The sequence below is a fragment of the Lichenostomus cassidix genome, chromosome 12 (genome assembly GCF_008360975.1).
Source record: "Lichenostomus cassidix isolate B80296 chromosome 12, HeHo_3.0, whole genome shotgun sequence".
Taxonomy (NCBI): domain Eukaryota; kingdom Metazoa; phylum Chordata; class Aves; order Passeriformes; family Meliphagidae; genus Lichenostomus; species Lichenostomus cassidix.
Genome location: NC_139493.1, coordinates 10,352,575 through 10,364,445, shown reverse-complemented (window position 1 = coordinate 10,364,445; position 11,871 = coordinate 10,352,575). Strand labels below are relative to the sequence as shown.

The 11,871-nt window shown below is 47.4% G+C and overlaps 1 non-coding gene across 1 annotated transcript; it reads left to right on the top strand.

Annotated features, from left to right (window-relative positions):
* The first annotated feature begins 4,033 nt into the window (after positions 1 to 4,033).
* On the top strand, positions 4,034 to 4,116 carry TRNAL-UAA (transfer RNA leucine (anticodon UAA)). Its single transcript has one exon. It is a non-coding gene; the product is annotated as a tRNA-Leu (tRNA).
* Positions 4,117 to 11,871: the final 7,755 nt, after the last annotated feature.

Below are 11,871 nucleotides of genomic sequence, written 5' to 3'. Positions count from 1 at the left end.
AAAGCAGAAACAATGATGCAAGGCCAGGCTACTTTGAATCCTCAAGATTAATTTTTTGAGAAACTGTCTGTTGCCCAATAAATATTTGTGGAAAATAACTGGGAGAATAATGTAGACTAGTGATAGCTTGTGGAAAATTGTAAACATCTGGGACACCATTCCTGAGCAGGAGAAAGTAGGCAAATCTCATATTATCTGTGACTTACAACTTTAGCTCTGGTAGCTGCATTGCTTTTTGTTTGATGGTGGTTTTGTTGGTTTTTTTGAAATAATTTAGTCAACAAAGAAAACATATTTTCCCTCTGGGATAAATAACCTCCTGTAATTGCACAACTCCACTGGTTTTTAATCGAGTCTGTGCGCCCACAGTACGTGGTCTTTGGTTTTTCTGGCCAAACACAAGTATTTGCAAGCTACATGGAAAACTTTTCCTCTGGAGCTACACAGCACCATAAGGTTTGTAGTTCCACAGGGGCTGATTTGAGCCAACAAGCAGCAGGGCATCATGTCAAATTCTGCAGAGTATAAGCTTTCACCCATAGCAATACAACACATATTTTCTAGCCATCCTATAACAAAAACCCTCTGAACACAAAGCAAGGCTGGCTTGGTTTCCTGAATTGCCTCTCAAGAGGGAGGAAAGACAGGGAGATAGAGTGATCTTCTGTGCTTGCTTGCCTGTTTGTTCTTAAACCTGCTGAGGACCAGTTAAATAGTAATGCTGTCCAACTCTCCTTTCTGTCAATGAACTCCAGCTACTCTCAAAATGTGGTAGTTTCCAGGCACATGAAAGGACATCAGTAGAGTATTTTAAATCTGACAAAGTCCTAAGAGCTTCCCCATTAATTTCTACATGAACACAGCTATAAGCAGCATGAAGTTTCTCTCCAAGCCTATGGCACAAGGTGGAGCCAAGCTGTCCTCTCAGGCTTAACCTAAGATGACCCTGGTAGGGCTGCCAAACCTTCAGGTCATAGAGCTCTGAAGGGAGCACAACCCACATGCTGAACTGCTTTCATAGCAGGCAAAGGACACAAGATGAGACAGAGGGGAGCCCTATCCCACATTTCCCAGTTTCAAGCTGGTTTCCAAAGTGATGATATGGATAAATGTTTTTGCCCCCACATCAAAAAAGTGGAACAGTTTTGGCCTGAAATCCCTCAAAGTGTCATTTTTGCTCTACTTTGCTCTTAACTTTAAGCTTTGAATTTTTTTCCTTAATTACCAATCAGCCACTCTTCAGCTGCAGTATTAACATGTGGGACAGAGCTGCCTCCAGTGGCTATTTAAATTAAACACAGACCTACTGAATAGACACCAAGTGCCAGAAGATCTCTTTTGGAGGGAGAAAAAGGGAAAAACAGCTTTCCAGTTAACATTGCCAATGTGTTTCTGAACCAAAGGATGACACCTCTCTGACTTCAGGACATTATTGTCTTTCTCTTGCAGAACACATGTTCCGAAAGCCTATAGCTGTGTCATCTTCAAGCTGACGTTTCGTGGGGATACTGCAAGCAAGGTACAGCCAGCCTGGCTCAGGATTGCATAGGAGACATCCAAGACAGTACATGTAATTCAGCTGATATTACAACCCTGCCAGAGGCAAGGCTGACTCCAGACCCAGCCAGGGCTCTGTGCAGGTTTGCAGGTGAAGCCAACCAATCTTGTGGATGCTGCACAGTCAGGGCAGACTTTGCAAAGCATCTGAATTTTTAAATACAGAGGGGTTGTGCCAGTGACCTGCCTGGGTACGTGTCACGGTAAGTTTGAACCACGCAAGGGAAGCTGGGCTGCCCCCACTCCAGTGCTTCTGTAGACTGTAGGTAGACACTGTCTGAAGGCTGGGCAGCAGTGGTGCAAGAACAAGCTCATATCTCATTGTCCTGTCCAACCCTCCCTGCATCAGCTGAAACACCAGCAAGAAAGAGGCCTCTGGAAAGGCTTAAGAGGCTCAGAGGCTTTGGGAGGAAGGGCAATCAGTGCCCAGCAGCAGGTCTGTGCTCAGACTGGTCCCTTATCACGATTTGATTTTGTGTCCACCTCCCAGCTCAGCAGGATGGATGGGCTCAGCTCCTCAAATGGGTGCAAATGGGCTGTTGGCCAGGCGCTGGAGGCTGTTTCAACACAGGGATTTATGGTGAGCTCAGGGAGGCTCAGAGGGGGTTGTGGCTGTGAGAGAGTGGTCCCTGGAGAGAGCAGCAGATGCATTGTGCAGCCCTGCTGTGCTGGGCCAGCATCTCCTTCCCTCGCCTGTGCTGGAAGGGTGCCACAGAGCAGGAAGCATCAGTCAAATCTGCTCTCTCACACATCCCTACCACTCCCTCCCTCCATGCATGCATTAAACCTTCACTGGAACAGAATTCCACCGCTTTATTCATCCCTCGGGCTGCCAATTCAAGTAGCATTTCCCAGCCTGGACCCAAGGGGTTAAGGTGGGTTGTTAACTTCAAAGCTGGGCTCTCTGGGGATCTGAGCACTGTGGGTCATGGACATCCTTGCGGGCAGGTCCCTTCTCTCCGCGCTGTGAAGAGCAGATGTGGCGTAAAAAGTTCCTTTTGGGGAGGGCATGATTAATCTTTGCTTCTTAGAGGATGACAAATATATTATATTCGCTGACATGCACACGCATTCTCCTCTGCTGACGGGTGACCCCTGTCTTAATGCCAAGCGTGTGAGATCCAGCTCTGTAAACGAAGAGGAGAGCTTTGCAAGCTCATTAATGCTTTGAAGTCGCTCATTAGGAGCAGATTCCTCGGGAGCTGGCGAGCACAACACCCTTTGTGAGCATGACTTCATTTGATATTAATGTGGGTGCTGCAGCTGGAGGCATCCAGGGATGCTGTGCTGTGATTCTGCACACACAGACCAGCACGGCAGATTGCTGTGCCTGTAATGAACAGGGTAAAAAGGGAAAGCTTCTATCCCCTTTTGGCAGCGGAGGAGGTGAGTTTTCCTGCTGGCTGCATATGAATAGGTTGACCCAGTCCTTGCTGAGCCAAGGACGTGCAGCATTCTCCCATGGAATATCTGGGGTCCTTCTGCCTTGCTTCCAAGTACCTGTGAGTTACCTCTGGAGGCCAGGGTGACCCCTACAGATTGAGGAACTCTGTGCCACCCTCTTTTGAAAGCTGGAAATATCCCTTTTCAGTGCCTCTCACCTATCCATCAGCCAATCAGAAGCTCTCCAAATGGCTCAGCTATCCCAGGGCAAAGCAATGAGCAGTCCCTGGGGAAGTAAGGAGGAAATTGCTCTCATCTTGAAGCAGGACAGGACCAAGATAGCCTGGCCAAGAGTATCTCCAGCAGACAGATTCTGGTGAAAGGGCCTGGCAGGGATTCTCTGTGTGGTAGCACCCCTGTGTGAAGGTGCTGGCCTGAGAAGACAGGGTGGCTGAAATCAGAAACAGAAATTATCAGTCTCCTGTGGTAGCTTAAGGGCTAAAGACTTCCTGCACTTGGGCACCTGGGGGTTGTGGGTTTGAATCCCATGAAGTTCAAGTTTGGATTTTTTATTTTCTTTTCCCTAGATAATGGAAAAAAGCTGTACCTCATCCCAAGGGAAAAATAAAGCCCTTCCTGTACCACTGTCTGTCCCAGCTAAGTGCCCTAGCAGAGTCCTATATGTGGACAGGAGAGGGTGAGCAGTGGGACATGGGCTGCAAAGCCAGGGCTTTAACTGTGTGCTGTGTCTGGCTGAGAGCTGCCAGGCTGTCAGAGCTGCTCCCTTCCCCTGAGCACCCCGTGGGCTCAGGAGGGACCTCCCAGAGAGGCTCCTCTTGCACCAGGCTACTTGCCAGCATCACCAGCAGTGACTGTGGTCCTTGCATGAGGATCTAGGCTGGCACACCTGAGCTCTGCCATCCTTCATGGCCCATGAGACCTCCTGTCTCCCAACGAGGTGTTCTGTCACTTGCTGGGGGCATTAAAGACAGCAGTGAGGAGAGAATGGTGTCCCTGGGCTTGGGAAGCGTCTAGGTTGGGACCCTGAGAGCTCTCAGGGAGGAGCTGTGGGCCGGGGGAGAGCCCAGAGCCCACCAGGATGGCCGAGTGGTGAAGGCGTTGGACTTAAGATCCAATGGGCGCATGCCCGCGTGGGTTCGAACCCCACTTCTGGTAGGAGCCTCCTTTTCCACCAGCCCCAAACATCCCAGCCCAGCTTTTGGAGCATCACTTCAGAGCAGGGATGGGATCTCTGGCCCTGTGCCTGGGGAGCTGAGGCCATTCCATGCTCCAGTGTGAGGAGCCGGGTGGGACTGGGCCTCCCTGCCCTCCAGGCTGAATGTGTGCAGTGACACAAGCCAGCCCCTCTGGCACACAGGCTGTGGATCTCATCTTTCATGCAGGGAGCGCTGAGACCGTCACAGGCTTGAATCCCACATGCTCCCAAAATAGCAATTTGTTTTTCCCATGGCAGAAATAGAAAAACCTGACTACCCAGAAGGGGGGGAAAAAAAGGTGTTGAGTGCTAAATAGTTTGGGCAAGTCACAAGTGGAAGCCAGTGTGAACCAATGGGTTCAGGGAGACAGGTTTGGGGTTTGTGGAGATCATTCCTATTACCAGCCTCGCCCCATGTCCCCAGACCCATTGCAGACTCACCCAAAGCGACATTTGGAACTCTCTGAGGAGATTTGGCTGTGTCACAACCCCCTGGAGGAAGGCAGCATGGCAGGAAGGGGTTCCTCATGCTGCTGGTTAGATCTGGGAAATGCACAAGGAGCTGAGAGCTGCTCCTCTGTTGCACAGCATCACCGTGCCATGGTCTGTCCTGGGTCAGTGCCTACAAATGCTCATCAGACTTTTGTTCCCTTCCTTGTGTGCACGGATAGGCTGCAGATATTTCCCCCAGAGGAGGGTTGGGCTGCTGGACTCGCAGAGATGCTGTCAGGTTCTCATTTGGCTGCTTTGCTCCAGCCCGAGGCCAATCGGAAATGTCCTACTGCTGGGACATGATTTGAAGTGATGGTGTTAATTTGGTTAATTAGGATTCCTGGGTAGCGTGCGCTTCTTGCAAATCAGCTTACCATTGTCGTATCACTGCAAAGAGTTATTTGCTGGTGCATGGGGTTATGTATGAATTTATGATTATGATGTAGGACCATTAATTTCATGTTTGTGGCAGATGATACAGCTCAATTAAAAGTTGCACGTTAAGATCTTTGGCTCTCTCTGATACGTGAGAATCAGATGGTGGCCTCCAGGAAGGTTTACAGGGCCCATATGAGTGGCCATATAACAAATGGGGCAAGACCCAGAGGAGAGGACAATGGAGAAATTGCTCTGCTCCTCTCCCGTTTGATTAGTGCTGGGAGGGAAATTTTGTGCATATATGCTAGAGTTGGCTTGTTGCAACTAACCTCAGTCATTAAGTGACGCAAAGAATGACAAACACATCTCTGAGATATCCCAGGGGCTCTCAGCAGCACTGTGGGTCAAGTCCTTTGCCTCTGATGGCTTGGAGTCAGACTCTTGTCTAGTTCATGTGTCAAAGGCATTTGGTGGCCTCTGGTGAGTTCAAAGCTGAAATCTCATTTGAGCTTCTCAGTTGATCCATATTCTCACAAAGCTTGTGTTTTTACTGCCCCAGGGATATGGGTTCTGTGTGTTTCTGATCCCTTGAGGGTGCTTATCTGCTTTTCAAAACTATTAGGCAGACAGAGCATCATCTGAGGGCACCAGGAGCTGAATTAACAGCCTTTGTATGGCACAACCCACTGGAGTCGTAGGGATGGATGGGGCCAAATGATAATTTGAGTCAGGACTGAGACCAAATGGCAGATCCCTGTAAGAGCGTGGGGCTGGAGATTTGGGGATTGAAACAACAATAAATCCAGTGGCCAGGGTAGGGGAAGGCTGTGGGGACAGATAAGTGAACTGCCTTATACAAGGCCATAACTTTCCCCCTTCTCAGCCCACATCCTCCAAGGGTCTGACAGAGCTAAAAAAGGAGCAGCTTGTCCAAAAGCCATTTCCATGTATCATATTTATTAAGATGGTTACTGCAGGTTAAATATCAATAGTTTATTGCAAATATATTTATTATAGATTAACTATGCAGTATCTGCATCAGTAATGTTGTGGTTAAAAGTAAGCCTCAGTGAAAGGTTTTTAATAATGAATTTGTGTTGAAGTAGTGTATAATAAGTATCTTAGCAATCTTACTCTCAATTTCACATGACAGTTTTATGTTCAATAAATACACAGAGATTATTAAAAACATATTTATCAAAGATTAACAGTGATGAAATAGATACAAATCTAAGCTGTTAAGCTCAATACACATAGTTATAATAATCAATTCCTATATTAAACCACAATAATGGCTGTGTTTAATCTAAATGAAATGGGTTTTTTTGGGTCTTTGTTCGTCTGTCTTTTGCTGTGTGGTCCTGCTTGCAGGTCTCAGATTAGATCCTGGGACATTTGGGCTTCAAATAAGCCAAGTACTTAGTTAAAAGCAAAACAGTCCAAGAATAATGCAGGCTGTTTGAGGAACAGGGAGCCAGACCTTCAAAGGATGTAGGTCAAAGCCAGTCCACAGACACCAGAGCAGCTAGTCTAGCTTGCCTTACTCTGTATCCCTGAGAAATCCCCATATCCAGTCTAACCTACAGTTCATACCACCACCTCCCACCACACCATTTTCAGGACTGGGGATCTGGAGCAGCAACTCTCCACTTTACAATAACAGATGCACCCACACTGTTTTGGATGCTGAAAGCTACCGCCTGCCTTGTATCCTGTTATTACCTAGCACTTGGAGGCAGAGTGCTAAAATGAGCTAACTGTTTAGGAGATAAACAAAATGTAATTGTTTTAGTGCTATAATGCTGCTGTTCTAATTGCTGGCTGCTGGGTAATGAGAGCTGGTGCCTCTGCTTTGCCCCTCTGATTCCCCTGCCTGCACTGGCCTGCAGGTGCTGAGAGCTCTGCCCCAGACACTCACTGACTGTGAAAAGTGTCATGGGGTGTCAGGGGGCATTGAGGAGCATCAGAGGCCTTTAGACCACAGGAGGATTTAGATTCCTGAGTCCTTCCAACAGAAGGCTGGAAACCCCACAAGGCATCCCCCAGTTGGTCTGGATCCAGTGCTCCATCCCAGCACTTGGTGATGGTTTAATCTTGTGTTTGAACTTGCACTTGTACATCAGTAGAGCTAAGTGCCAAATCCAGATGAGGATGAAAATCACAGGAACCCAAATTCGAGGGAAACATTGTGTGCCTGAAACATGAGCTGTGCTGTGACACCAGAGGGCTGTGAGGTTGTCTTTATGTATTGAGAGGTATCTGCCTCTTGTGATTGCAGGATCTCAGAAAACAGTCTGAGAGGGACAGAAAACTCCCCCACTGCTGCTCAGCAGTGTCTCAAGTACAGAGTGATTTTCCATCACCCAGCTGCCTGTCGATTTCCTTTCTTTAGGAGTTTGAAAACCAGGCTCAGGTACTGCTTCAAGGGATGCTATTTCTCCATGTAAGATGCTATGGAGTTCTGTAGGATCAGGTGTGCCCATGGGGCTGCCAAGGAACCCTGCAATGGCAGGGCAGAGTCAGGAGATGATGAAGGCAGCTGAACAGCCTTTTGGAGATGGACAGATATGTTGGAGAGATGATGACTGAGAAGAAATAGGGAGCTTCTGGCCTGTATCAGCCCCCTGGTATATGGAGATATATATGTTTATGTGTACATCTCTCTATATATATCTCCTGGTATGTGGATCCCATCTGTGCTTGTGGCACCAGTGTCTAGTGCAAGTATCTGCTCTGAGGGACGTGTTTGACTTGAAAGGTGGCCCATATGACCAGGGAAGATCTCTCTGTGCTTAGCTGGGTGAGGACAGTGCTGGCTCCATTGGATGCTGTGGGAATCCATCATTGTGCAAGGTCTGGTCTGCAGGATGCTTCCAGTGACCATCTGTGTCAGCAGTCCCTGGCTTCACTTTTTGGCCCATCTGTGAAATGTGACCTGAACAGCTTCGAGGCTTTGTGTGTCCCCAGTGCAATCTCCATGAACATCAGAGCAGTTATTTCTGTTTATATCCCAAATGAGTTTGTCTCCTGCATTTGTTCCTCATCCAAACACTCCCAGTGGAGGATGCTGAGCTGGTAGGGGGGAGTTTCACATCTTAGCAGTGGGCTGCAATTACAGAGGTGGCCAGAGAAAAAAGACAAGCAGGCACGCACCACTGCCTTTAATAGAAGGCAATGATTCTTGTGGGCTCCAGAGTAATACAAGAGATCTGGTTTTAATAAATTAACAGCCTACAAGTAACAATCTCAAGCAATTAAACACTGGAATGAAGGTGTGTGGCATGAAATGTATTCTGGAGCTGACAAGGGGGTGGCCAAGACAATTTTTGAGCAGTGGAGAAGGTAAAAATATAATAAAAATTCCTCAGAGAGCATAGAAGAGCTCTTCTTCCACTCTCATTTCTATTGTGCATGCATGTGGAAGCCTCATCTTGCTCCCCATCACCCCTCCTTCCTGCACTGGCTCCCAGGGACCTGATTTGGAGCCTCCCTGAGCTCATCCAAGTCTCCATCATCATGATCCCCCTTGTGCCTGCTCCCACCCATGTAGGAATGGAAATTCCCATGATGAGGGGGGGATGGTTAGTGGGAGACATGGGAAGTAGCTGGGAGTAGTGAGGATAGCTAGGAGATGAGGAGGGGAACAAGTAAATATGAAATAAAACTGTTAATCTCCCTGTCTTATATTAATAGCCTGTATGGAATACTCTTTGCCATAGAATTCAATTTATTTCCATTTAAAGGCTGTTCTTCTCAATCAATGCAGCTAATAAATAGCTGCTGATGGCCATGACCCCCCGGGCTGAGGGAAGAATTTATCTTCCAAGCCAATTAAAGGAACTGAACAATTCCTTTTAATAAGAGTATGGGATTTTAATACATAAAAAAACCCACAAACCCAACACCCACAAACCTAGCAGGAGATTGAAAGAAATCCTCCCCCTGAGCCTTGCAGTAAAGGGTCAGGTGGGCTCTGCCAGGGTCAGGATTAGATGCTTTAACTTATCTTGTGAAACTGGAAGGGGAAATACAGCATTTCCTGTGAAAGCACAGGAATGCTTTCCTTTTCTAGCGTCTTAAAAAAAAACAAACCTCAACCAGAAATCAAAAAGCATAATGGCAAATTATGTTCCTTGTTTACAGAGCTGTACAGGTTTTGGAGGGATTAATGAGCACCCTAGGTAGGAGGGAAGGATGGGTGGGGCCAGCTGTGACACCCTTGCATTGCTGTGGTGGGCAGGACACCCCTCCCCGAGTGGAAAATGATTATTTGTGCCCACAGGGCTACCAGAGCCTTTCACCTCAGGCACTTCCACACCCACAGGGGTAAGGCAGGACTGGCCTCTCCAAATCTTTTTTTCTGAGACTCCCATTACATTTTTTAATGGCAAAAATCCTCCCTGATACAGTTCATGTTGTGGGATGGTCCCATGACACACGTGGGTTCCCCCAGGTGGTGTCGGAGCCACTGCTCAGTCAGGAGAGCATTTGTGCCTTGTAAGACAGACAGGTGTGAAGCAGGTGGCAAGGGAAGCAGAACAGATACCTATTGAGTTTTCACAAAGCCACATAACCCCAAATGGCAGTGGGTCTTCTCCACTCCATCACTCTGCTGTCAATGAAATCTCGTGGCTCCTGTTGGCATCGCATGAGAGCATCTGTCAACCACACAAGTCTCCTCTGAACACCCCCGTGCTGTGGGGAAGGCTCTTATCTCCATTTTACAGATGGCAAGCAGAGGCACAGAGAGGTTAATTGACTTGCCCAAAGTCAGCACAGGAGGTCTATAAGTGACGCCAGGTCCCTTGAATCCCTGTCTTCTGGCTTAATCATAAGACCATCCATCTTCATCCTCTTCCCCCTCAGGATTCCCCAGCATCTGTGATAGCCTAGGCACTTGTGTTGGCAAACTGCAGGTGGAGACAGAGCTGGGAGATGGGCATTTCCAGCAATATCCAGCAATGGTTTCTCAACCCCAGGTCCCAACAGAGCATCAGTTTTGACCTTGAAATCTTAGGGTTTTTTTTAAACTCTAGTCTGTGTTGCGAACTGTGAGATAAATGTGCCTGAGTGCTTGCTCTTTGGGGAGGCATTTCAGAGATTCTAAAGCAAAAGGACATTTCCTCACTGCTTTGATAGAGAAAGGACCTCTTTCCTGGGTTTTAATGCACTGTCCACATAAAAATGATAAACAGATCAAACCCTCAGGTAGAAAACAGTGATCTTTATTTTCAAGTGATCACCTGCTTATAGATCCCCACTGGACTCGGGAGATTTGTCCTTGACAAATCCAGGTTCCCCACCTGTTTGGGCAAGTCTGTTCATGCAGGGCCATTGAGGAATGTGGCAGGGTGTGAACATTTCCATCACAATGTCTCTCATTTCAGAAGTGTGAATGGAAGAGGTGGAGAGTCCTGAGTGAGGAACATGGTGCACGTGTTCAGTTCCCTCTGAGACTGGGAAGGAGATACCACAACTCTAAGCTGCCTCTTTCAATTTACAGGCTTTCTGCAGCATTCCTGTTCTTGCTCTCTCACTTTCATTTTTTATTAATTACCCGGTGACAACTTTCCCAGAGGACTCTATTTTTCCATTAATTATTAGGAAGACTACAGGGGAAACTTCAAGCTGCTGGAGAGCTCACTTTAGGAACATCAGGTGGGAGCATTTCCTAATGCCTACATGTGTATCTTTTTGTCATTCTCCTTGCACAGGAGGCTAAATGACCTGCCTGGGATGCACAAGAACTTTTTTTATTGCAGCACGGCACGCTGAGCAAGGAAACTTTATTTAAGTGCTGGTTTGTTGGCCCTGGAGACCAACATACTGCTCAGGCAGAATCGATCAGCGTGCTCTGTGTATGATTTATTATCATGTCCTGTGTGTAGGAGAATTCACAGACAGAAACCAATGTCAGCCTAAGACTGTGTCGCACTTGCATCACTGTTTTCCCCGGCTGAAGGTGCAGATATGGCAAGAGAAGGATTAATGCTGGGCTGAAATCTCAGGTCCAAGTGGTGACTGTTCCCAGTGCAGATGAATAATGAATGTGAATGAAGACATCTGCTTTTTCTCTTCTCCTAAAGCCATGGTTTTATAGTTGTACCTTCTACAGTCCCCACAGTATACAGAAATTCATGGGAATGTCTTGAGAGACAGCCAGGAAGCTCAGTGTTAAAACTGCAAACTCCTTGGTGTGGCACATCTGAGCACCACAGGCATTCAACTTTTGTTTGACATAATAGAAGCTGATCTTTTTATGATGGTGATCTGGGAACCTGCTCCTGCAGGTTAGTGGAGGTTACAGAATACTGCTATTTCTAGGATATCTCATTTTAAGTACGTCTGTATAATTAGAAGAGTGTTCTCCATACATGAACAAGCTTTGGAACAAGCCAAGAAGAGACTGACTTTCCTTCAGAAAAATCTGACAAGACTTGCAGCGTCCTACATGTTCTTGTAGGAGATTTTGCTGAACACAGCCTTAAAGCTGTGTAGGGACATGGGGCAGAGCTCAGCATCACCTGCTCCCTTCACAAACTGAATGAGAAGGTGTGTAACTATAATGGGTTTCTGGGCTTTAATTTAGGGACTTTAGGTCACACTGATGATTGGTAGCAGTGTTCCCATCTAGCTGTCCCCTGGCTCACTCCTGGCTTTGCACACAGGGTATCCCTGCTCGTGTTTCCACCAGGGCTGCTCCTGGAGAGCTCTGCTCAGGCCGTGCATGGTGGTAGCACATCGCACGTCAGCTCCCATGCTGGTTTACAACGTGGTTTCCATCGTGGTTTCCATGGTTACCCACCACCCTGCAGAACCCATGGAGCCCCGAAAGAGGCAGGATT